Source organism: Rhinolophus sinicus, linkage group LG04, assembly GCF_036562045.2.
Source record: "Rhinolophus sinicus isolate RSC01 linkage group LG04, ASM3656204v1, whole genome shotgun sequence".
Classification (NCBI taxonomy): Eukaryota; Metazoa; Chordata; class Mammalia; order Chiroptera; family Rhinolophidae; genus Rhinolophus; species Rhinolophus sinicus.
Window position 1 is genome coordinate 69,731,521 of NC_133754.1, and position 23,935 is coordinate 69,755,455.

Below are 23,935 nucleotides of genomic sequence, written 5' to 3' on the forward strand. Positions count from 1 at the left end.
TAGGTCATGAGGGTGAAGCCATCATGAATGGGATTAGTGCCCTTATTAAAGGACACAAGTCAGCTTGCTTCTTTCTGTCTCTGCTTCTCCCAAGTGAGGAAATCCACGACATGCTGGCTGTCTGTAAGCCAGGAAGCAGCCTCTCACCAGACACTGGATCTTTGGCAGCCTGATGTTGGACTTCCCAGTCTCCAAAACTATGAGAAGTATATTTCTGTTATTTAAGCCATCCAACCTATGGTACTTTGTGATAGCAGCCTGAATGAAGAAAATGTAGTGCCATTCTTTTTTAAATGTATGTCTCTCTGTAATTCAAAAAATGAAATCCTCTCTGTAATCCAAAATGTGTTCCAAATTTAAAATTGTGCCTTGTTTCTACTGGGCACTTAGTAGAATAATGTTAGATGGTTGATTGAATTCTAGACTTTAGCTTTCTTTCCCTTTCCTTAGTCCTTATTCTCACCTTAGCGATACTCCCAATCCTAGCCCACATGTTTTGGTAACTTACACCTTCCCATCATCATAGCTTCTGAGGAGCACTTAACCAAAGGAAAAAATTAATTCCAAACCCTAATAAAATGTGGGATAATTTCTCTGAAAACAAGATGTATATTTTTCTTACATTTTGAAACTACATATGTTGTTTTCAGGTCCACATAGAAAATTTGAAAAGCTTCAGCTATGATAACGTTAAGCAAGATAAAACTGGTGTTAAACTTGTGAGCTATTAAGTTTAAAACAGTGTGAAATCTATTTTAAAATCTGTTATTTATTAATTTTTTTAAGCAAAGGTCTTATGAAATTTAATGACAATATTGGAAAAAACATGGAAGACCTACGTAGTCTTTGATTACCGTCATTGTATTTGATCTTGCAAACATTATTTCAGTCACCTGTATTCAGTTGAGTGTGTGTTCTTCTAATTATGGTCTAGCCATTTTATATTGTGCTTTTAATCTTTGAACATAGTAACTCAACTGGGTGATGTTCAAAAACTATGGGTGAGGCCATTGTGTTGGTAGATGTGATTTCTGAGTTTTGAGGCCTCTGTTTCAATCTTTCCTCAAGGAACTCAGGCATACATTAAATTAGAACTGCCTAAAAGATATTATAGATAATATACACATAAAATCTTAACACATATACTATGTTACTTCCTTAAAATATACTTAAATATTGCATGAATTGATCCACACAGTACATCCCTCACTTCAGCAATATTGAGACATATTAAGTTTCTATATATATGTGTTTGTGTGTGTGTATACACAATACATATATATCATATATATACACACACACATACAATACGTACACACATACATACAATATATATACAATACATATAATACATACAATATATATACAAACAATATATACACACACTAGCAAAACTTTTCTTGGTATAATTTTTAATGTCATTATATGGGAGATCTTTTATTAACATAAAAATGCTATACTAGGTGTTATAAACTATTAGAGATGTAAGTAGAGTGGATATGGCAAAGGGGGTTGAAATCTTAATTTGTTATATTTAAATAAGCAAAGCAAATAAGAAAATATTTATGCACTCAGAATAGAAGCCCTACATCTAGGTCATAAATAATTGCATGCAGAATCATCCAATTAAATACATATATATACATATGTATATGCAGTCTATGTTAAACATATTAGTATAATTACAGAAGAATTCAAATTACAGAATTTGAATATATTGTACTTCTGTATACTGCTTTTTTTTTTCTGAAATGGAAATCAGTAAATATATGTAATTGGGCATATATTGCCTTGTTGTGTATACTGATGTTTAAAGTTATATATATTAGGCTATGAGAAACTGAATTTACTATATCCTAACATGGTTTGTATTGCCGTATTCTGTTTTTCATGTTCCTAGCATCACATTTTCTTTTCTAGGTCAACTCAGTATCCAGTTGTTCAGAGGGGTCATGATGTCCAGTTCAACTGTATCTCAACCAATGAGGCTTCCACAGTTGCCTGAAAGCAATATGCCTGAATAACTCTGGGTAAGGAGCTCTGATTCCTTAGCAGATAGATCATGGGAGAAGGGGTAATCCAAGCAATTCTGTATTTCACTGGTCATCTTAAACACAAATGCGCTAATTAAAGTATCAAGACTAAATGCTTCCTTAGGAATATCTCTGACAAATTTATATCAGCAACTTCAAAATCAAACCGAGAACAGTCAGGGATAAAACAAATGAGAATTGGCAGAAAAAAACAAAACAAAACAAACAAACAAACAAAAAACGTAAGCAAAATAATAGGTTCCATAAAGGACTGAAGGGTTCAATACACATCCAAATATTTTCTCTTGTTCATTTAAAATTTTGTATATATTCTTCAAAAGCAAACAAACCGAAACAACAACAAAACTAATTTCTTGTTCCCCTCAGATAGTTTTCCTTTTTTGGAACATTCATATTCTTACAGTCATATTCAGTAGCCGAAAGCATGTTTTACTGACAAGTAGAGAGACTCCAATAATTTATCTACCGTCTTTGCATTTTCTACATTAACTCAGTCAAACAGATGAATTGGAAATTTTCCTTCAATAAAAATCTCCAAAGGGGCTAAAACAATATATTACCACGGGGCCTTTTGGTACAATTTAGTACTTATTTAAAGAAAGCAAGGCAAAGATCAAAATAAATATGTCTGATTATGTCTAGTGTGTTTTCCTCAAGCATATCTTGATGTGTTTTTTTTTTCTTTATGACTTTATGTCCGTCAGTATATTTAAAAGATTAGAAATTCCCATGAGAAAAACAAGATTCAATATAGTCAACTAACCAGTGTTCTGAAATTCCTGATTTAGAATTATCATGGACCAAAAAAGTAAAACCAAGTTTGAAACAAAAGAAACTGCTTTCATGAAATATAAACATAAAGAAGTACTGTACTTTATTTTATTTTACACCATGTGTGCCATTGAAAACTTATAGGTGACGTGTACTGACTGACTCATTGAAAGAAGTACCAGATTGAGGTAAAGAGGGAGGCCTGTCTCAAAACAAGGGCTGTTGAGCCTTCCGCATTTTCAATCCTCATAGGATCCTGCTAGAGATTAGTCTTACCATCCCCCCACCTCTAACACACACACACACACACACACACACACACACACACACACACACAGGAACTAACTTTCGTTTTGGAATGGAAAGACTAGCCATTCTTCCTCTAGAAAGTCAGCTACATGAACTACGAGGTTACACTCACCTTGTATCCCTTGAGGCTTTTGACCATCCCGTGTCTAGACTGGTGCCTTGTACACAATAATTCCTTAATAAATGTTTGTTTTTAAACTAAAATTAATTCCACTACTTCTGACCATTTGTACTTTTGTGCCTTGTTTATCACTCCCTTACCCATCCATACCATCCCTACGATCATGTACTAGTAGTCTCCATCTTCCATTTTTGAAAATTATGAAAAAAGTTATACATATAAAATTGAAGAAATAATGGTGCCTACCACTCAGTTGAAGAAATATTTATTAGCACTAACATAGATGAAACCCTCAGTGTAACGTTTCCCCTCAGGGGAGCTCCAAATGTTAACATTATCCTCAATGAGTTTTTATCATTCCCATTTTATAACTTTACTACTTATGCATTTGTTCTTAAAACATTTTTTTTAATTTTGAAAAGTTTGCATTTCTCTCTCTCTCTCTCTCTCTCTCTCTCTTTCCTTTACATTACTTGCATTTTTCAGTGACTAGGTTTTTTTTCACACAGTGTTAGATTTGTGAGATTCATCTATTTTGATACATGTGGCTCTGGTTTATTCATCTTCACTGCTATGTTCTGTCATAAGGATATACCAGAAGTCAGTGATCCATTTCCCACTAATAATCTTCTAGGTTGTTTCTAGGATAGCAGAATCAGTAACAATGATGCTGTAAATGTTTTTCTACAAGTTTCATTCCATAATTGGGCAAGATTTTTCTAGGACTGAATTGAGTACATAGGTGTGAGGTAGTAGAGAATGTACTTCAAATTTACCAGATAGTAAGTAATTGCTTATTAAATTGATACTGTCCAAACTGACTGTCTCAATTTACATTCCTACCAGAGAGTATGAGAGTTCCTGTAGCTCTGCATCATTGCAAACACTCAGTGTTATCTGACTTTGCAATTTCTGCCAGTTTGAGTGTGTAAAAGTTATACCACTATGGTTTCAATTTACAATTCCCTGACTACTGGAGGACTAAACATTTTATACAGCATAGCTCCTCAGTCTCCTTTACTGACAACAGGTGCTCCACAGTCAGTCCATGGGGCACGCTGGGGCTAACTCTCTCTAGAAACGGTCCATTTCTCATAGGGATGTTATTCTCTCTGACCAAAGCAATTCATTTATTCATAAGCATGTGACTGAAATGTTCTCTTGATTTTGGCTCTAAATTTTGAAAAAGTGGCACATTCTTCTTTTCAGATCACAGACACTGACTTTGATAAAAACCTGGAACGTTTAAGGCTAGCTTCCACCTGGAAAAAGTCTGTCTGAGAATTCAGCCAATCAGCAAGAAGAAGAAAAAAGAACAGAAAGAGAAAGAAAAGGGCACAGAGGCACTCCTGAAAAATTGCTTAAAAAAATGGATGCAGTTAGAAACAAACTAATCTACCCATGGGCTTTCCAATTATGTGAATCAATAAATTGCTCACCCACTACACCCTTGTTGAATAGTTCATAAATTTTGATTTGGGTTTCTTTCAGTTGCATTTTTTAACTCTTTTTCTTATGTTTCCATGTATTTTCTCTATATATTTAATAGAACTTCTAGAAATCTTCACCTTTAAAAAATCACTTCATCTCCTCTTCCCCTTCCCCCACAAAAAATATCAGTATCTAATTAAATATATAGGATTTCCTGAAATAATTCTGGGGAGGGGCACTATAATATGCTGAGGCAAATTCTCTTATAGATTTTTTTATTGGGCAAACTAAATTTCGACTTAGATTTGTTCAAACATGGCCTTAATGGTATAAATATAATCTTTTACACTTGTATTCTAGGATTTTATTTTTGGTGTCTCTTTGTCTTATTCCTATTGACACTGTTGTCTAAGAGAAGTGAAAGTGGACATTCTTGACCTGTTCATTTGTTTAAGGGGCCTGACTAAACTCCCTGTGTGGAAAACATTCTGTTGTTTACATATTATAGAACACAAAATTACAGCATTTCAAAATGTAGATGGCACAAAGTTGGTGGGTGAGATAGTATTCTCTAGAAATTGTTTCCACTTCATAGGCATTCATGTTCTTTTGATTTATAAAGGAAAACATACAAACAAAAAATGTCATGTCACATGCAGTGAACAAATACTATCTGATAGAATTACTATATAAGAGTAAAATGAATGAATACTTAAGTAATGAGAGGAGATTACTTACAACTGCATTTTTAGTAAGTGCTTTTGTAAGACAGAAAGAAGAAAAAAAATTCCTACTGTCCTCTGGTTATGGCTCTTTCCCTAACTTCTCAGCAGATATTGATACTGGATAAAATGGGTTATTCAATTTATGGAATGTGTGGTGGTAAAACATGGGATGTGAAAACCCATTTCTTGATAATATCCAATGAAAATTTCACCCATTTCAGACAATTACCTTTTTGTTTCTAATATGTGTTTAATAAGAAAGGAAACCTACTAAGTCCTCAGAATTCCCCCCTCTTTCTTATTCATAAGCTTGTCGTGATCTTCTGTTACATTATGACACATCTGTATAAGTGGTTTGGTATAAGTTCTTCATACTCTTTTTCCCTTTCTAACACATATTTTCCTTTAATAATAATTAAGATCTCAAAGAGATGTATCAACATTAAATATCAAACACAAGCATAAAAAATGAGTTGGTACAATGTTTTCTAATATATTTTATGCAAATTTCCTCTTAACAAAATGTAACAACTTAAGCTGTGGTAGTATAATTTGCTGATGTATTCAAATAATAATGCAGTCTTATGGGTACCAATTAATTATGTTTCCTATCAAATATCACATTCTTTTTCTATGATCAAAAACACTACATTGATGATTAATTTATCATCTGAAGATCGTACTAAAAGTTATCTTAACAGTACATGTATTTACTTTTATAATGTAAGGGAAGTTATACGGAAGCCATTCTAGGGAACTATATTCTTAAAATCATTATCAAAAATTCATTAGCTGTCTACAGTATAACTTCTTGTGTATTTATTTATACTACCTTTTATACTCTTTAATAAGAATATTTAAGGTGTGCTTATTGACATTTAGATTTTACATAAAAAATGTTTCACATTTCCCCTTAATAAGTCAGCCTTATTGTCTTGTCTCTGAATTTCACTTAATGGGAATGTGTTTTTAGTGTTATAAATAGATGAACACTTCACAAGAATAAACTTCAAGATAAACAATTTAAGAAACCTTGTTATAAAATACACTTTTTATTATAATTTGATCATAATGAATTGGGTTAGTGTGAGGCAAATGCAAATTATTATTGATTTGTTATATAGCTAATGCATATTTTTATGATTACATGGAATTTTTAGAATTGCTTGCTTTGAAAGCACTGGTTCTGATTCCCAAGGAAGCATAAAGCAGACTTGGGTTTCTGGGAAAAAAAAACAATAGTGTAGTTGGATTAAAGCTCTTAGAAAAGATGATATAGTTTCTGATACAGTAAAACAATTTCGCAAATTGGAGGCTTAGCCCAGCAAAGGTTTGTTTCTCATTCATGTTCATTTCCAGAATGAGTCAGCAGGGGGCTTTGATGACTCTAATCACCCAGGGACCAAAATGATGAAGGCTCCATCTCAACATATGCTTTCAAGGTTAATAACAAGGGAAAGATATATGGTAAACTGAGCACTGCCTCTTATGTTTCATTTAGAATTAACACATCACTTTTTATTTTACTGGCCAATGGAAATTATATCACCAAGTCTGTTTCTAAATAGGTAGGAAAGTAAAATCTTGCCACTAAATTGGGGGAAAAATAGCACAAAACAGATTTTCTGTTAATAGCCCTATTGACAACATACCTCTCAAAGGCCATGATGAAAAATATGAGTATTGGACTTACTCTCTCACATAACTATTATGAAACTGGACAAAATATTTGTAGTAATTGCTTTTCAGATATTTGACAAAAGGCAGAACAAGGTAGTAGTCCCTGAGGCAAGGAAACAGGAAGTGAACTTCTCTTTCATTTCAAGTTTATTTCTGAGGACCATTTACAGATCAATACCCAGGGACACAGAGCCCAGTGGCACTGGTGGGCAAAGGAAAGAGGGATTAGATTTCTGGAATGCTAAGGGGATAGACTTTGAGGGGTAGTGTAAACAATGAAGGGGAGCTGAGTTTCGAAGGAGACCCAGACATCCGCATAGAGATACCCTTAAGTTTTTGTCCAAATATAGAGCTGTACATGCATAGGGTGATATACATGATGATTATTAGAGAAGGATCACTAGGCAATATGTGAGCTGCACAAAGAGTGCGAATATTATAGAACTCTAGAAGATGTTCAACTTCCATCTAATTAGAGTGCAGATACTTCTGTTGAGACCCCAGAGTAACTTACCGTATCCCTGGAGTAAAGGCTACTCTAAATTAACTTTAACAAGTCTAAAATGCAGCCTCAACAGGATCTAGCTGATATGCCAATGAGTTCACTGTCCCAAAGTATCAACATAATTCTTTAAGTGAAGACAACTAAATCCAGCCTCTCAAAAAATTACTAGACATACAAAGGAGGAAAATATGTTCCTATCCAGGAGAAAAATCAGTCAATAAAAACAGGCCCAGATTTGCTTCATATGCTGGAATTAACAAAGATTTGAATTTACTATAAAGGTGTTCAAATCTTTAAATGAAAGATGGACATAATGAATACACAGAAAAGGAATCTTAGCAGAGAAATGGAAAATTTAGAAAAAAAACACACAGAAAAAAGAAAGGAGATAAATGAAATGTCTGGAACAAAAATAATAAATACCTGAAGTGCAAAATGCAATGAATGAATTTAATTGACATATTATAACCTGAAGAAGAGAAGATCAGTGAACTTGAAAAAAATTGCATAGGGAAGATTCAAAGTGAAACATGGAGAGACATGAAGACTAGGAAATCAAAGAACACAGCCCCAGTGACATGCGGAACAATAAAAATAAAAGGAGATTAGCTAAAAAGGCAACGGAGGAGACAAAACAGAATACTAAAAAGTACTTAGTTGATGGCAGGATTGGAGGATAAAAGGAACACAAGATAGAGGAGATAAGCAGAAAAGAGCCAGCAAGGTTTATATGTTTCCATTTATGTTTAAATGGAAACATACCAATAATTATTTTTTAAATACAAATGGAAAAACAATAAACACTACTATCTATATACTACATATATCACATAAACACTATATATAGTATATATGCATATATGATACATATAATATACACATATATGTGTATATATAATATGTGTGTGTGTGTGTGTGTGTGTGTGTGTGTATTTATTTATTTATTTTTCATTTATTTTTATTTTTTTTAAATATTGCCTACAGTTAGTGTATCACAGTGTAGATTCCAATCAGGAGTCGGGGCTCAAAGCCAGAAGACATTGCAGAAAATGTATGCCAACAACAGGAACCCTCGTAGACATTGGGATGACTAATGTTACCTAATGGAAGACTTCTTTAGAAACTGGATTCAAATGAGATGGTACTTTTGTTAATATTTAAATTACTTCAGTATTTTTTATGGGAGTATTGACCTTCAGGAGAATTTTAACTTTCACGCATATCAATCAACAAACCTTTTCTTCTGCAGCTTCTGATGTAAAGTATACCCTGGAGACTTCCATATACAGTAGGATAGCTCTTCTAACATATATTTTTTTCCATTATTTGTTTCACATTTCAAATAAAACTGTTATTGCACAATTTATTATTTTATTGTACAAAATGTAGAGATTTCACTTTTGCTTTTAAACTGTTAAACAATTATGTCAATCTCATTTATTTAATAAGCAATTGCTCTTCTCACCTCCCTATTGATTTGAAAGGATCTTATATTTTGATCTTATTGATCTTATATTTAATTGATCTTATATTTAATTACTGTAGATTCACGGTAACTTTCTCAGCTTTATATTCTCTTCTATTGCTTTTGCTCTTTCTAATCCCAAACTGCATTCATTATTGTGCTTTTGGTATTTAATGTTCATGTAATAAAATTCTCTTGGGTTTTCATTTAAATTATATTATTTTGGAAATATTTAATCAAGTTGTAAAATATCCATTAGCATTTTCATTTGAATTACTTTATATCTCAAGTTAATTTTGGATAAAACTGATAACTTTAAGAAATAAAGATGTATATTATCAATTTCAGTTGTTTCCAACATATATTTTCAAGAAAATAGCAATGTAAAATGATACAATGAATAGAAGGCATTATTCACTACTCACTTTTATGTTCATCTTAAACATTTGCATCTAAAATAGTATATTGTTACCAGAATTAATGAGCTTTTGGAATGTCAGAAAACTAGAGGGAACACATATAAAACCTTAATGTCCTGTCAGTGACTGGTTAAAGGGCCAGATGCTATGGGTAATTTAATTGTGCTTATCGCCCAGCAGCAGTCTTGTGAATGTCATGACACGTGGAAGAACCTGCACATGCTGATAAATCAAGTGATGACACTTAACTGTAAGATGCTAGAATTAAATGTTACCTTGAGTGATCATCCATACTATCCAATAAAAATCATAGTGATTTTTCGTAAAGCTTATCTTCTGGTTGCTCTCCCATTGAGAAAGTAATACCGCTGTTACTAACAATGATGGTCGCTAGCATTTCTGTAGTGCTTAATAAGGCTAAGACCATCACTGGCAACGACGCACTTAATGATCAAAATAACCCCAGAGGCAAGTAATTATCATTATGCCCATTTTACAGTTAGTAAACTCAGGCACAGAGAAGTTAACTCACTTGTCTAAATCACACAGCTGGTAAATGGTTGCATGAGATTTTAAACTCATGTAGCCTGGCTCCAGAGTCCATGGTCTCCATTCGGATGCTTTTCTGCTTCCCAGGATACTTTGAACTGATGCTGAACTCACATCAGCAGTTAGGTTCCTGAGATCCTCCTCATAGGATAAACTGGGCCTCAATCTCAGGGCATTAAAATCAGCATTTTCCCTGCCCAGTCCTGTCTTCCTATCTTGCTCATTCTCTCACATGTGTTCCTCTCAAAAGCACTCTTCTGTATGCTTTCTGCACCCAGTCGGCCAACTCTGTTTCCAGACTAAACTAAAACAAGACCAAACTAAAAGACGTTAAATATACTTTCATTTAGACACTCCACTGGTACCCATTCATTGGTTTATTTCTAATTTACATCACAAAGCATACTTTAAATACCCTCGTGTCACCCTCAGCTCAGACTTTTAAAGTGACTTTTCATAACAAATAATGTCCAAAGTTTTGGACTTAGATTGCAAATGATATAATCTGAACCCAACTAGTATTTCAAATTTAAGCTTGGTTCTTCCATCTGCAAACTACCTTTCCTAACAAAGTAGATCAATTATTAAATTGATAAAGTAGATTGTTAATTTAATACACCCAGAAATATATTTACAAGGGGATGCAAATAGCAAGGACAGAAGAGAACCTTGGTAATACTATACAATAAGTTTTAGTATTCTCCTTGTGAGCAGATAAGAGAGCATTGGGAACTATGGTGGGTATAAACCTGGTGGCAAATGCATAGGAAATATCTCTAGCTATGAAGGCTAGAGGGATGCAGGGACAGTGAGCTGGAAAAGAATTTACACTTTCTAATTGTGCCTTCCAAGGCTTAGTGCCCAAACTTACGGTCACTATTTAGTATGTATTATATAACTTTGTGCTTCTTGAAATATATCCATATATGAAAGCTCAATTATACTAAATGATATTTCTTTGATTACTTTGAGTATGTCTGCTACACAGAAAGAAAGAAAAACATAAATTCTGATCTATTGATGTTCTCTATTGATGGCATAGAAAAATTTTTATTATGTTACTATAAATATTGTAAAATGATCAGGGGAGAAGAGGCGTGATAAAAGAAAGAATGGAAGGGGGATAGAAAACTCATTTAAGATTATAATCATTATTAAATTATTTCTAATGTCACATGATGTTCTTTCTTTGAAACATTTATTAGACTCTCTTTCAAAACTGTTTATTTTTATTACTTATACTGTAAACTTACTAACACTTCCTTCAATCCATTAAATATTCTACACATAAGCAAATTCTTGCTGTATTTTGAAATGACATAGTTGTTATTCATCACTTTCTATGCTCAGCCAGTGACCTTGTGACTTCTATTTGACACTAAATCAGCCTTGCAGCTTTTCTTCCTTTTATATTCTAATCACATTCTCCTTTGAAACTTCTTACTCCTAAGAACCATAATTCACTGGAGTTTGCTTAATTTTCAGCAGCTTTACATTGTTTGCATTCATGTTATTCCCTTTGTTATCAGTGTGATTTCAACAAATGTATACCAGAAATACTTTCTATTTTTACTGAGCTTTAAGGAGGTTATTCAAAGGCAGACTTGACCTATTTAGTGTTACATTCAAAATACCTATGGGCTATTGGTTGCCAGAAGGGAGAGGGATTGGGGGGATGGGTGAGAAAGGTGATAGGATTAGGGAGTACTAATTGGTAGTTACATAATAGTCAGAGGGATGTGGAATACAGTATGGGGAATATAGTCAATAATATTGTAAAATCTATGCATCATGTCAGATTGGTACTAGAATTATTGGGGGATCACTTCATATATAAATGTTTAACCATTACACTGTACAACTGAAACTAATAAAAAGTAATATTGAATATGAACTCTAATTAAAAAAATAATATATATGCTATATATAATATATATAATATATAATATATATCATATATAATATATATACATAACATGTGTATATACATATATAATATATATATTTCTCTCTATATATGTATATATATATGTATCTGTATATATAGTCTCAGAATGTAAAGCACAGAATAGGGAATATAGTCAGTGCTTTTGTAATAGCTGTGTGCGGTGTCAAATGAGTAGTAAACATGTCGGGGTTATCACTTCGTGAGGTGTGTAAATGTCTAATCACTATGTTGTTCTATACACCTGAAACTAATAATGAAAAAAAAAAATACCCCCCCCAAAAAAAAGAAGTTATGGGCTAGTCTGAATTATCAGTTGATTATGGGTGAGAGAACAAAAACAATAGCTGTTTTTTGAAGGGAAGCTGATTATTTCATTAAATTAAAACAATTCTACAATTATGAAATATTAGTGTTAAAAGAAATTTAGCTACCTCTACTTTTAAAACTAAAAACTGAGGCAAATGTAGATTATTTGTTATCTTCTCGAAAGTACCAAATAGTAAATTTATGTTGAGTTTGAGATGAGCCTGGTCATCAGGTAAACACAATAAAAAAAAATAGTTGTGCCTGAAGAAATAGAGAGCAAAAGTTAGAGGGGAAGATTTGGGAGTTATCTACATATATGTGATATGTTAAAGGAGCATATCACACAACTTAGATAAAAGATATAGATAACATAAAAACATATGGGGAAAATATTTTAGTGATGTGGTATCAGATGGAAATTATGTGAAAATGATTTTATGAAATTTAAGACTGAAAATGAAATGAGTCTAATCTAAACTCACTTTGAATCAATAATGAGGACTTAGTTATTTCAATAAAATTAATAAGAATCTGGGCAGCAAACGATCATTGATTGTACAGAATCTGATACCTGCAAAAGAAATGTGGTTAAATGTGCACCTCAGACTTTATCAAAAGTTTCTTAAAGGAATTTAACAAGATCTGTGTGATCTTGTTAACTTTACAGAAAATAGGCAAACTTCTCCAGAATGTTCTATCACTTTGCATTCCCAGCTGCAGCGGTGCATGAGAGATCCAGCAGCTCTCATCCATGGTAGCACTTGGTGTTGCATCTTTTATTTTAGCAATTTTAATTATTATAGTTTATAATTTCTCTGAGCTTTAAATGAGAAAAGATGTACAATTGATTTCTTAGTGTATAATATTGAAGGCTTTGTTCCCCAGACATATTTACCCACGATTCTCCAGTGTGGCTTAGGTTGTTGGTACATTTACTGATTCAGTTAAAGTAGATTCAGTTAAAAGTAAAAATTGGGTGAGGAATGAGCTGGTGATGAAATAAGGAGATCCAAGTAGGAGGCCTCAGAAAGACAGTGTATGGGGAAAGTGAGCTTATTTATTTTTTTAGAACCACTTATCCCTACTCCTTGCAAAAAATAACTTGCATCATGACTGGTCTATAAATCATTTTCAGTAATCTTTGTGGAATGATACAAAATGGCAAAAGCAATGTAAGATTAGAAATGAGAGATTGTTTCTAAATAATGTGACAGGAGAGAAGATGGGTTTTAAAAATTATGAGTTATTAACATTCTTTACTTCTTTGGGGAAGGGATAAAGGAGGATGGACTATTAAATTTACACTCAACTGATATGTTTGTGTGAGCATTTACAAAACAGAGCAGCAGACATGTGACCTCAGAATGGAAGATTCAAAACAAGTCATGCTAAAATTGGATCAATACATGAAGGGAATATATGCGATTTGATATTCTTGAATTCAGGCAAATAAATATATGACAAAATATTGTTGCTTTGTAGTATAATTTGAAGTCAGGAAGTGAGATACCTCTGGTTTGGTTCTTTTTTTCTTAGGATTGCTCTGGCTATTTGAATTCTTTTGTGGTTTCATAAAAAAAATAAAATCTGATGACTTTTTTGTTCTATTTCTTTAAGAAATGCTATTGAGGTTTTGATGGGGATTGCATTAAATCTGTGCATTGCTTTGGGCAATATGGCCTTTTTAACTATGTTGATTTTTCCAATCCATGAACATGGAATATATTTCCATTTCTTGTGTCTTTTACAATTTCTTTTAATAATGTCTTGTAGTTTTCAGTGTATACGTCCTTCACATCCTTTCCTAGGTATTTTTTTCCTAGATATTTTATTCTTTTTGTTGCAATTCCAAAAGGAATTGTTTTTTCATTTTGTTTTCTAAAATTTCATTGTTAGTATAATGGATTTTTGTAGATTTTTGTATCCTGCAACTTTACTGCATTTATTTATTGTTTCTAATAGTTTTTTGACAGAGAATGTAAGGTTTTCTGTGTAAAGAATCATGTTGTCTGCAAAAAGTGACAATTTGACTTCTTTGTTCCCAATTTGGATGCATTTTATTTCTTTCTCTTGCCTGATTGCTCCGGCTAGAACTTCCACTACTATGTTGAATAACAGTGGTGAGAATGGGCATCCTTGTCTTGTTCCTGATCTTAGAGGAAAAACTTTCTGTTTTTCACCATTGAGTATGATATTAGCTGAGGGTCTGTCATATAGGACCTTTATTATGTTGAGGTACTTTCCTTCTATACACATTTTATTGAGTGTTTTCATTATAAATGGATGCTATATCATGTCAAATGCTTTTACTGCATCTACTGATATGATCATTTTATTTTTATCGTTTATTTAATAATGTGGTGTATCACATTGGTTTGTATATATTGAATCATTCTTGTGCTCCTAGAATGAACTCCACTTGATCGTGTGATGTATTATCTTTTCAATGTATTGCTGTATTCAATTTGCTAGTATTTTGTTTAGGATTTTTGCACGTGTATTCAACAGAAAAAAAAAAAAAGGTCTGTAGTTTTCTTTTTTTGTGTGTGTGCTGTCCTTGCCAGGTTTTAATACCATGGTAATGTTGGCCTCATAACATGAGTTAGAAAGTATTGTGTCATCTTCAATTTTTTGAAAGAGGTTGAGGAGGACAGGTGTTAAATCATCTTTGAATGTTTGGTAGAATTCACTAGTGAAGCCATCAGTTTGGGACTTTCACTTTGGTGGCATTAGTTCTTTCATACATATATACAATGGAATACTATTCAGCCATAAGAAAAAAAAATGAAATGCTGCCATTATGACAACATGGATGGATTTCGAGAATATCCTGCTAAATGAAATAGAAAAAGTAGAGAATCATATGATTTCACTCATATATGGGATATAAAACTAAAAGCAACAAACAAACATGACAAACAAAGAAACAAAAACTCATAGACACAGAGAACAATTTGGTGGTTACCAAAGGGAAAGGGTGTGAGGGGAAGGTAAAAAGGGTAAAGGAGATCAAATATATGGTGACAGAAGGAGATTTGACTTTGGGTGGTGAACACACAATGCAATATACAGATGGTGTATTAGAGAATTGTACACTTGAAACCTATATAATTTTATTAAGGAATGTCACCTCTGATACATTTAATAAAAGTAAATATATATATTATATATAATATACATTATATAATATACATATATAATATATATAATATGTATAATATACATTATATATTATATTACTTGTATTAAACTTATCAGAGGTGACATTGCTTAATAAAATTGTATAGGTTATATACACCATCTGTATATTGCATTGTATATATCTAATATATAGATTATATATGGTGTATATATATATTATATATAATATGTACCTACACCGTATATAAACTATATATTATATAATATATATACACCATATATTATATACATATGCACGTATACATATATATGTATATATATACACACCATATATAATATATGGTGTATATATATTATATACATATTTATATAATATATATACATATATTATATACATATGCACGTATACATATATATGTATATATATACACACCATATATAATATATGGTGTATATATATTATATACATATTTATATAATATATATACAATATAAATATATATTATATATATAATATATATGCACCATACATTATATATATGGCAAAATCTCTCTCTCTCTCTCTCTCTCTCTCTCTCTATATATATATATATATATATATATATATATATATATATACACACACACACATGGCAAAATATCTAGAGAAAATATCGTGGGAAAAGGTTGCAAGTAAATTCAGAGCTTATTAAATACTTTAACTAAAGAACGCAGATTAAGGGATTTCTAACAATCTTAAGGTTGTCTTAAGAAATTTGGTAATACTGTTTCCTCACTATGAGGAGTATATTGTCAGGGGTCCAATAAATACTTGGAAAAAGGAATTGCTGTCATTTATTTTTCCCCTTTCCTATACTCAATTTTCTATTCCCACTGTGTTTTATTTTTCTGATGTATTCATTATCTGACTTGGAATTTCTCCAAAATTACACATAAGAATAGACATATAATCGAAAGAAAAACTTGGAAAAAAAAAAGCTAATGTGGTTAACAGAACAGGTCTTAAGTAATGGTCCCCACAGTTTATTTCCCTCTATTCCATGACCAGGCAATTGGCATTGTTTTTAATAGTCTGGGCTTGATTGCAACCTCATCTAGGGCCTCAAATCCTGAAGTAAATAATCTTCTGTGTATACATGGACCCCTAAATTTTATTTAGCTTCCTACTACCAGATGTTTTTGGATAATTAGCTTCCATAACCTTATATTTGTGAACAGTATGCCCCATTAACCAAATTTCCAAAGACAATTTTCTTATTGAGTTCAACAAAAAATTACATGTTCAATAAGTCAATTATATATGAAACTCAAATTCACCAGCAATCTGAGGTCCCACAAATGGAGCCAAATTAAAAACAAAGCTTGGTTCAGTGTATAAATTATAAACTCATTAATTTCAGATAAATCATATAGCTATAATGCTAACTATCTAAAATATGAAGTAAAAAAACATTCTTTTCCTATTTTGTTTACTTTATTCTACTATTATCATTTAATGAGTTCTGTAATAGATAATTTTATCTCATTACAATATCCTTACCATTAAAATTTAAACACTGGGCTATAGCCATAGCATATTTTGAATAATTTTATGTAATCATAGAATTAACAAAATGGTTATTAATTTCTTTAGTGCTTTTCTCAGTATTATAATGTCAGAAATACTGACATTCTTGCATTATATTTGTTGAAAAAAATCTATTATCTCTTTTTAACGTCATATAAGGAGATGGACTGGCCTAGGTAATGCTAAGATGGTAGAGTGTGCTACCTTTACAATATGTCTCAATATTGTATTTCTCACGTTATCGTAAACCTTCATTCTTAAATAGTCAAGACTTGATTTATTCCTTTGACAACTAAAGACCATATTTGAAACATATATTTTGCCTGGAAAGGAGAACATTTAAAGATGTTTTCCTATCAATCAAAGCATTAGTATCCCTGACAATTTCAGCAGATTAGCTACTAACAGTCTTGAGAAGTAGCGGCCAACACCTTACAGGTACAGTTTTTAGGACCATAAAACAGAGCACTGTTAAATGGAACTGACATCACAGAACTTCAATGATTGATCCCAGACTAGGGCATGCGGTACCTGTAAAGAGAAGGATGACAGGCCAGCAAAGGATGAAAATGACTAGCCAAACCATCTATTTCAGAATTCGGTCTAGGTCCTCCAGCAAGAAAAAAATTATCAGTATTCCTTGATTCTGCACCCCTGACTCTACACATATTTGAGAAATTAAATATTTGAGACTGCATTTTTTTGTTTTGTTTTTAGGTTAATAACAAATAATAACTTAAATTAAAATGATAGTGTAATGACTCAGGATGTTAAAACAATGATATAAATACTCCTGTGATACAACTTTTTAATATATGCACATTACTATCTTTTCTTCATACATTGTAAATCTTATACCTGAGTTACACAGATTTACGGTCCTAAGTTCTAAGAATGCCATCCTTCTAATATCATAGGCATCTGCTTCAATGTGCCGTTTTACAAATGGATTAATTAATGTTAAACTAATAGTAGTTTAATTAATATGAATAAATAAATAAATTGGTATTAACAATGAACTCTTAAAAATCATCAATGCATTTAATCATTTAAAAATATATGTATAATATTAAACCTAAGTGTTTTGTTGATCTATCCTCCAAGATTTGCAGACTATTTTACATAAAATATTCATTCTTATTAAGTTGTCCCAGACTATTACAACATTCTCTAAGTTAAAATGAGTCAATGACAAAAAACATAAATTTGGTACGTGAGAATAATCTGTAACCTACTTTTTATATGTTCTACACCATCTGCAGTCAATTAAGCAATTCCCAGGTGTTCGCAGTAATTGCTTTAATGCAAGATTACATGTCACGTTAGGGGTATTTAAATATTTATTATACAACCCTCATCTATATTTTTCTCCATTCATTTAGGGACAAAACATGCTGATGTTTAGGCTTTACAAAAATTAGCTGATTGGGCTTGTTTAATTATTTTGTGGGTTACATTTTATTTTAAAAAATGTTTTATAAGCGCTGTTTTGATGAAAAAATAAAAAAGAACAATGATGCTGATTTAGTTGTGCTTATTTATATTCTTCATTTTAAATCTAAAATATATAATTATAATTTGTGGCTAAGATGTCAAAAATTCAAATCAGATGTAATTTTTTCAGGGCTACTGAATAGTGGGGAATTTAATGGACCTGAGTATTCATTAACTGATGTACTTCTCTAAAGGTAAGAAATAATTTTCATTTTCAGACTTGGAACAGGAAAGAACCATGGAGACAATCTAGCAAATACTCATTTCATTGATAAGGAAAGTAAAACCCAGAGGCTTGGCCAAGTATATACAATTATTTACATGAAGATCTAATAAAAATTATATTTACTAACACTTACATAATGCATAGTATGCTTCAGGAACTATTCCAAGATTTTCACGTATATTGACTTATTTAATTCTCACATCTACTGTATGAGATGAATACTCGTACTATCACCACTGAGGCCTACAGAGCATGCCCGAGTAACTGGGATTTCGCTGTTCCAGAATTCATGCTATTAATCATCAAATAGTAATTCTGTCCCAAAACTAGTTTCTGAAGAAATTATGACTTTTTAAGTGAACATACTCTTGTACATTTTGATATATTATATAAGTCATGATTATCCTCATGTTATTATTAGTTAAAGTATTCTTGTATTTTAAAAATAATTTTAATTGCACTTAGTTACTGATTTTTTTGGTTTTCTATAACAAATAATTCTTTTTTCTTCGTAATTCTTAATAGTCATAATCAAAGTGACTTTCTAGCAAGAATGTTTTGTGTCTAATCTTGTGAAATCTTAGAATATATGAATTAACTTAGATTTGTGGAACATTAAAAACTGCTCAGTGGTTTAAACAATCTAATAAGCATTAATGTATATCAAATTCATAATAGTAATACAGTTACTGTTAAAATGTTGTGGTTAATTATGTGATTAATCTTTAAAATTATGTGATTTACTTACTACCTGCATTATAGAGGTTTTATTTTGCTGTGACAGGTGGTCAGTAAATGTTTTTGGAAAAGCTTCCAAACATATTATCTTGTAGCATATTGCATGGAATACAATGAAATATATAGATGACATATTGTAGAATTGTACACTTTAAGCCTATATAATTTTATTAACCAATGTCACCCCAATAAATTTAATTAAAAAGATGCTGATGTCTCAATGAATTTTGCTGTGTGCAATAGTAGACTCAGAAACGTTTCTGTAAAGTTGCACTGGCTTTGCTTCCCAATACCTTTCTTATACCAATTCTGTATAAGGGAATTGCCTGTGTGAGAGAGAGTGTGTGTGTGTGTGTGTCTTGAAAATGAAGTGGGCAGAGAATCATCGACACACTTAAGAGAATAATTTAGGGTCTTCAGTTTTTACTAAAGGATGTGAAATTTATCATCAGTTCACTTTATTTCTGAAATGAAAATATCCAACTACAATTACTAACTTTCTGGGCTCTCACTCCATCTGACCAATGACAAGCCCAAGTGAAAGTGTATATCACCTAAGGAATGGACACACACATCATCTCTTGCAAGTAGGTCTAGATTTTTATCTTTCAATTAAGTTGAATCAGTAAACATGTTGTTTTCTTTTTTTGCCACCTACAATTATTTGTATCTAACTGTATTTTATTGTCATGTTCTCAGCATTCTTTAAAGCATTATGCCAAAGTACTAGCAGATCCAATGCTTCTCTTGATATAAAGTTGCTAAAATAGTAGATACTATATCATCCAGTTTTCTTTCTATTAACCAATGTGTATATTTTAGTCAGTGTAACTGAGAAAAAACACACAAAAAAACAAAAGTTTGGTTTCCCCTAAGAGGCTCATATATTTTCTCCTTAAGTGCAGTGGGATCATATCATTAGTCACGATTCCCGGTACACCTTTACTACCAGGAAGGTCAATGCAGTTTAATTAATTACTCTATAGAATATAAATAAGTTTCATAAAGATAAACAATGCACTAATTTTAATATAATTTTATACATTTGTAATTTTTATTTCCCTATAAACCTAGAGTATTTTAAAAATGTTTGTTTCATCCTATGGACAGTGTTATTCATGAACATTGACTCAAAATGAGAAGAAAACAAATCAAAGAAAAATATTTTCTTACAGAATCCTAATGTGTACTTTTTCTGATCAAGCACATCTTCTCTAGTCACTAAAAAAAAGTGATTTTTAAGTGTGCAGCCGATTGACAGCCCCTAGGAAAGGCAAAAGGCTGACCCTTCTGCTCTGGCCCATCTGCCTGCAGCTCACCATGCTCACGCCCTGACCAGCTCCCTCCGAAATCCCCAGGGCAAGGAATGCAAGCTCCTTAGACCTCAGAAGAAACCAGTCGACTGCCCTGCAGAAGTTGTCTATACTTGTTTTCAGTATTCTGTGGTATTTAATCCTCAAAAAGTAAAATATGAAAAAGAATATTAGTACCAAATGTAAATACCACTGTTTACTTTCTTTCCAATGACATTCTTTCTTATTTCCATATAATTAGACTTATTTAAGAATTAATTTGAAGAAGTTTGAAGAATTACTGAAGAAAGACAGAAAAGTGAGGAATTATAGATTATAACGGAGGTTTTTATATAATTTAATATGTCACTGATATTTGAGGAATGGAAATGAGAATGTCAACGATGAGTAAATGATTCTGACAATAGCTAGCAGTTCCTAGGAATTAATTTATTCTCCCATATTTATTGAACATTAAACAAGGAGAATTATGATGAAATATGAAATGCCATTTGAAACATAAAATTGTGACTTTAAGCACATTTTAAAAGTAAACTTTCAGAATAATGACATTCCAATTACTTAAACAGCCAATTAGTCTTAATGTTTTACTGGGATAATGATATAGACATGGCATTATGGAACTTATGTTTACAACACAGGACCCCATAGCAATCATCTGGGTTTCTCAAACATCATTGTTTGTAACTCGAATTTAAATGAAGGAGGCTAGTGACCAAAATTAATTAAAAACAAAACTAGCTTTAGCCATTAATACTACTTCATATTCGACTTTTCAGTGTATCCTCCTTTTATTTTTATTCTCTAGCTACAGACTCATAACAAAAGGCATACAAAAGGGGAAAATGTTAGCCATTGCTTTTTATCAAAAATAAACAATAATTTATAACATAATGTAAGAATAAGCAACATGCAATTTAAAACCTTAATCAAGTTGGTTATGAGTTATTGGACAGCAGTTATTTTTATCAAATTAGCATTTACATTTTTAAACTACTTATAAAAGTAATTTAAATCTTTTCTATTATAGATCAATGTAATGTTATTGGTAAATAAAATATAATTAATTATCCTCTTGAAATTGTGAGAAAGGTCATTACATTTTTAGCAAAGTACTACATTATTATTACTATTATCAGTATTATGAATAAAGTCTATATCAAAATTACATGATATTTCATCTGCACTGCCCTAAAATGATTTTTATTCTATAAATCATATTGTTGCATTTTCCTAAGGGGATATGATAAGCTTCACAAAAATGGTGCATAAATCATAGCTTTTATCCACATTATTTCATGAAAATGTTCTGAAAAATATAAAATATCATGCTATCAACACATATGAACATATAATACCTAAAATTATACACCATTTCTGTCACTTATTACAAAATAAATGAATTACTAAATTGAAAAATAGAAATTTTGATCTGAATAATGGGTCTCAGACATGCTTATGAAAATGCTTGTCTTCTTTTTTCTTCAAGGAATCTGACTTCTTGGGATCTTGTACTTTCTTTAACCACTTCCCAACAACAATCTGATCCCTCTCTTTCAGCTTTGTTCTAAGAAGAAAAAAATGTATAAAGGAAACTTGAATTCATTAATCTCCTCCTATGAAAAACTGGAATCTTAGACTTTGTGGGGTGGGGGTGTGAGGGTATTCTGATATTAACAGACATTTAACATAAAGCCTGGAACTTTATGTCTTGGCCACTGTAAATAAAGCTGCAATGAACATTGGTGAGATTATTATGCTAAGCAAAATAAGTCAGACAGAAAAAGTTGAGAACCATATGATTTCACTGATATGTGGGATATAAAACTGAAAGCAACAAAGGAACAAGACAAAAAAAATAAAGATATAAAAACTCAGACACAGCAGTTTAGTGGTTACCAGAGGGGAAGGGGGAAGGAAGTAGTAGATGAGGGTAAACAGGGTGAAATATTTGGTGATGGAAGGAAAACTGACTCTGGGTGGTGAACATACAATGTGATGTATAGATGATATATTATAGAATTGCACACTTGAAACCTATGTAACGTTACTAACCAATGTGACCCCAATAAACTTTAATTAAAAAGAAGCCTGGAACTTTATATGTATACAAATGTATTTGTCAATTGATATTATTTATCAATTCTAAAAATATTAAGATTTCATTTTTATTATGTCTGAGTTAGCATATGTTTAAAATACATTATTTTAATTATTGAATTAGAAATAATCTGGGTTCATATTTTCAGAGTGAGTCTGAATTAGAATTAACACACCTGGTGTGTTTAGGTCTTAGATTACACATATCCCCACAAATTTAATCAGTAGAAAGGAAGTCTTGTATTGGAGGAAAAATGGCAGAATACAAGGGGAATAGATATTTGCTTTGCTGACCAATTTTGTATATAATCAGATAGCTACTGATAAAGTGCATTTCTTTTCCCATATATGATGTGAATATAATGTTTGTCAGTTTTCTAATAATAATTGATAGATTTAGGGTAGAAATCAGAATTGTTTTACTTAGAAAATAAAGAGTAACTGAATTTATTTTCCATTAGTATTAATCCATTTTTGGTAGTGTATTTTTAACCATTGCAAAACAGTACCAAGTCTATACGACAATCAAAATTGTTCTTCTAAACAAAAACTGAAGGAAAGGAAAAAAGGCAACAAGAAAAGAGGGTTATAGCAGCTACTTTATGTCAATACAACTAAAATTTAAGTCTTTAAAAATGAATGCTGATTGAATACATTGCTTGAATTCATCCTATTTTCTCTTCAAATTCTGCTAATGACAATTTTATCCTGACATGATTCAACATTTTTCCACACATCAGATACATTTTCTGTGATGTGTTTTGAAGTAGATCTGCAACAGTATGGTAATCCAGAGTACATTCCTCAAGTACGATTACAGAGATATATTGGACAGAAAATAATCATAAGATTTCACAAGTAATAGAAATGTATTTGTAACTTAAGTGATACCAATTATTACAATCCCCATCATGAAAATACTGGCTTTCAAAATATGATTGTTGACCATTTACAGACATTGAAATTGCCCTGCTTCTTACATTATTCAAAAAAGTATCATTATCTCTATTTTAGAGATGAGAAAACTGAGTCTCTAAGAACTACATTTTTTTTGAGTCTCATACAGTTTGACT

General features: G+C 31.6%; 1 protein-coding gene and 1 long non-coding RNA gene across 3 annotated transcripts in view; one reads left to right on the forward strand and one right to left on the reverse strand.

The window, feature by feature from the left end:
• The window catches only part of SGCZ (sarcoglycan zeta), an 802,473-nt gene that overhangs the window by 42,151 nt on the left and 736,387 nt on the right, over nucleotides 1-23,935 (reverse strand). The window lies entirely within an intron of this gene.
• LOC141571044 (uncharacterized) lies at nucleotides 94-4,658 on the forward strand. Its single transcript, XR_012495535.1, has 3 exons — nucleotides 94-206; nucleotides 1,921-2,030; nucleotides 4,465-4,658. It is a non-coding gene; the product is annotated as an uncharacterized LOC141571044 (long non-coding RNA).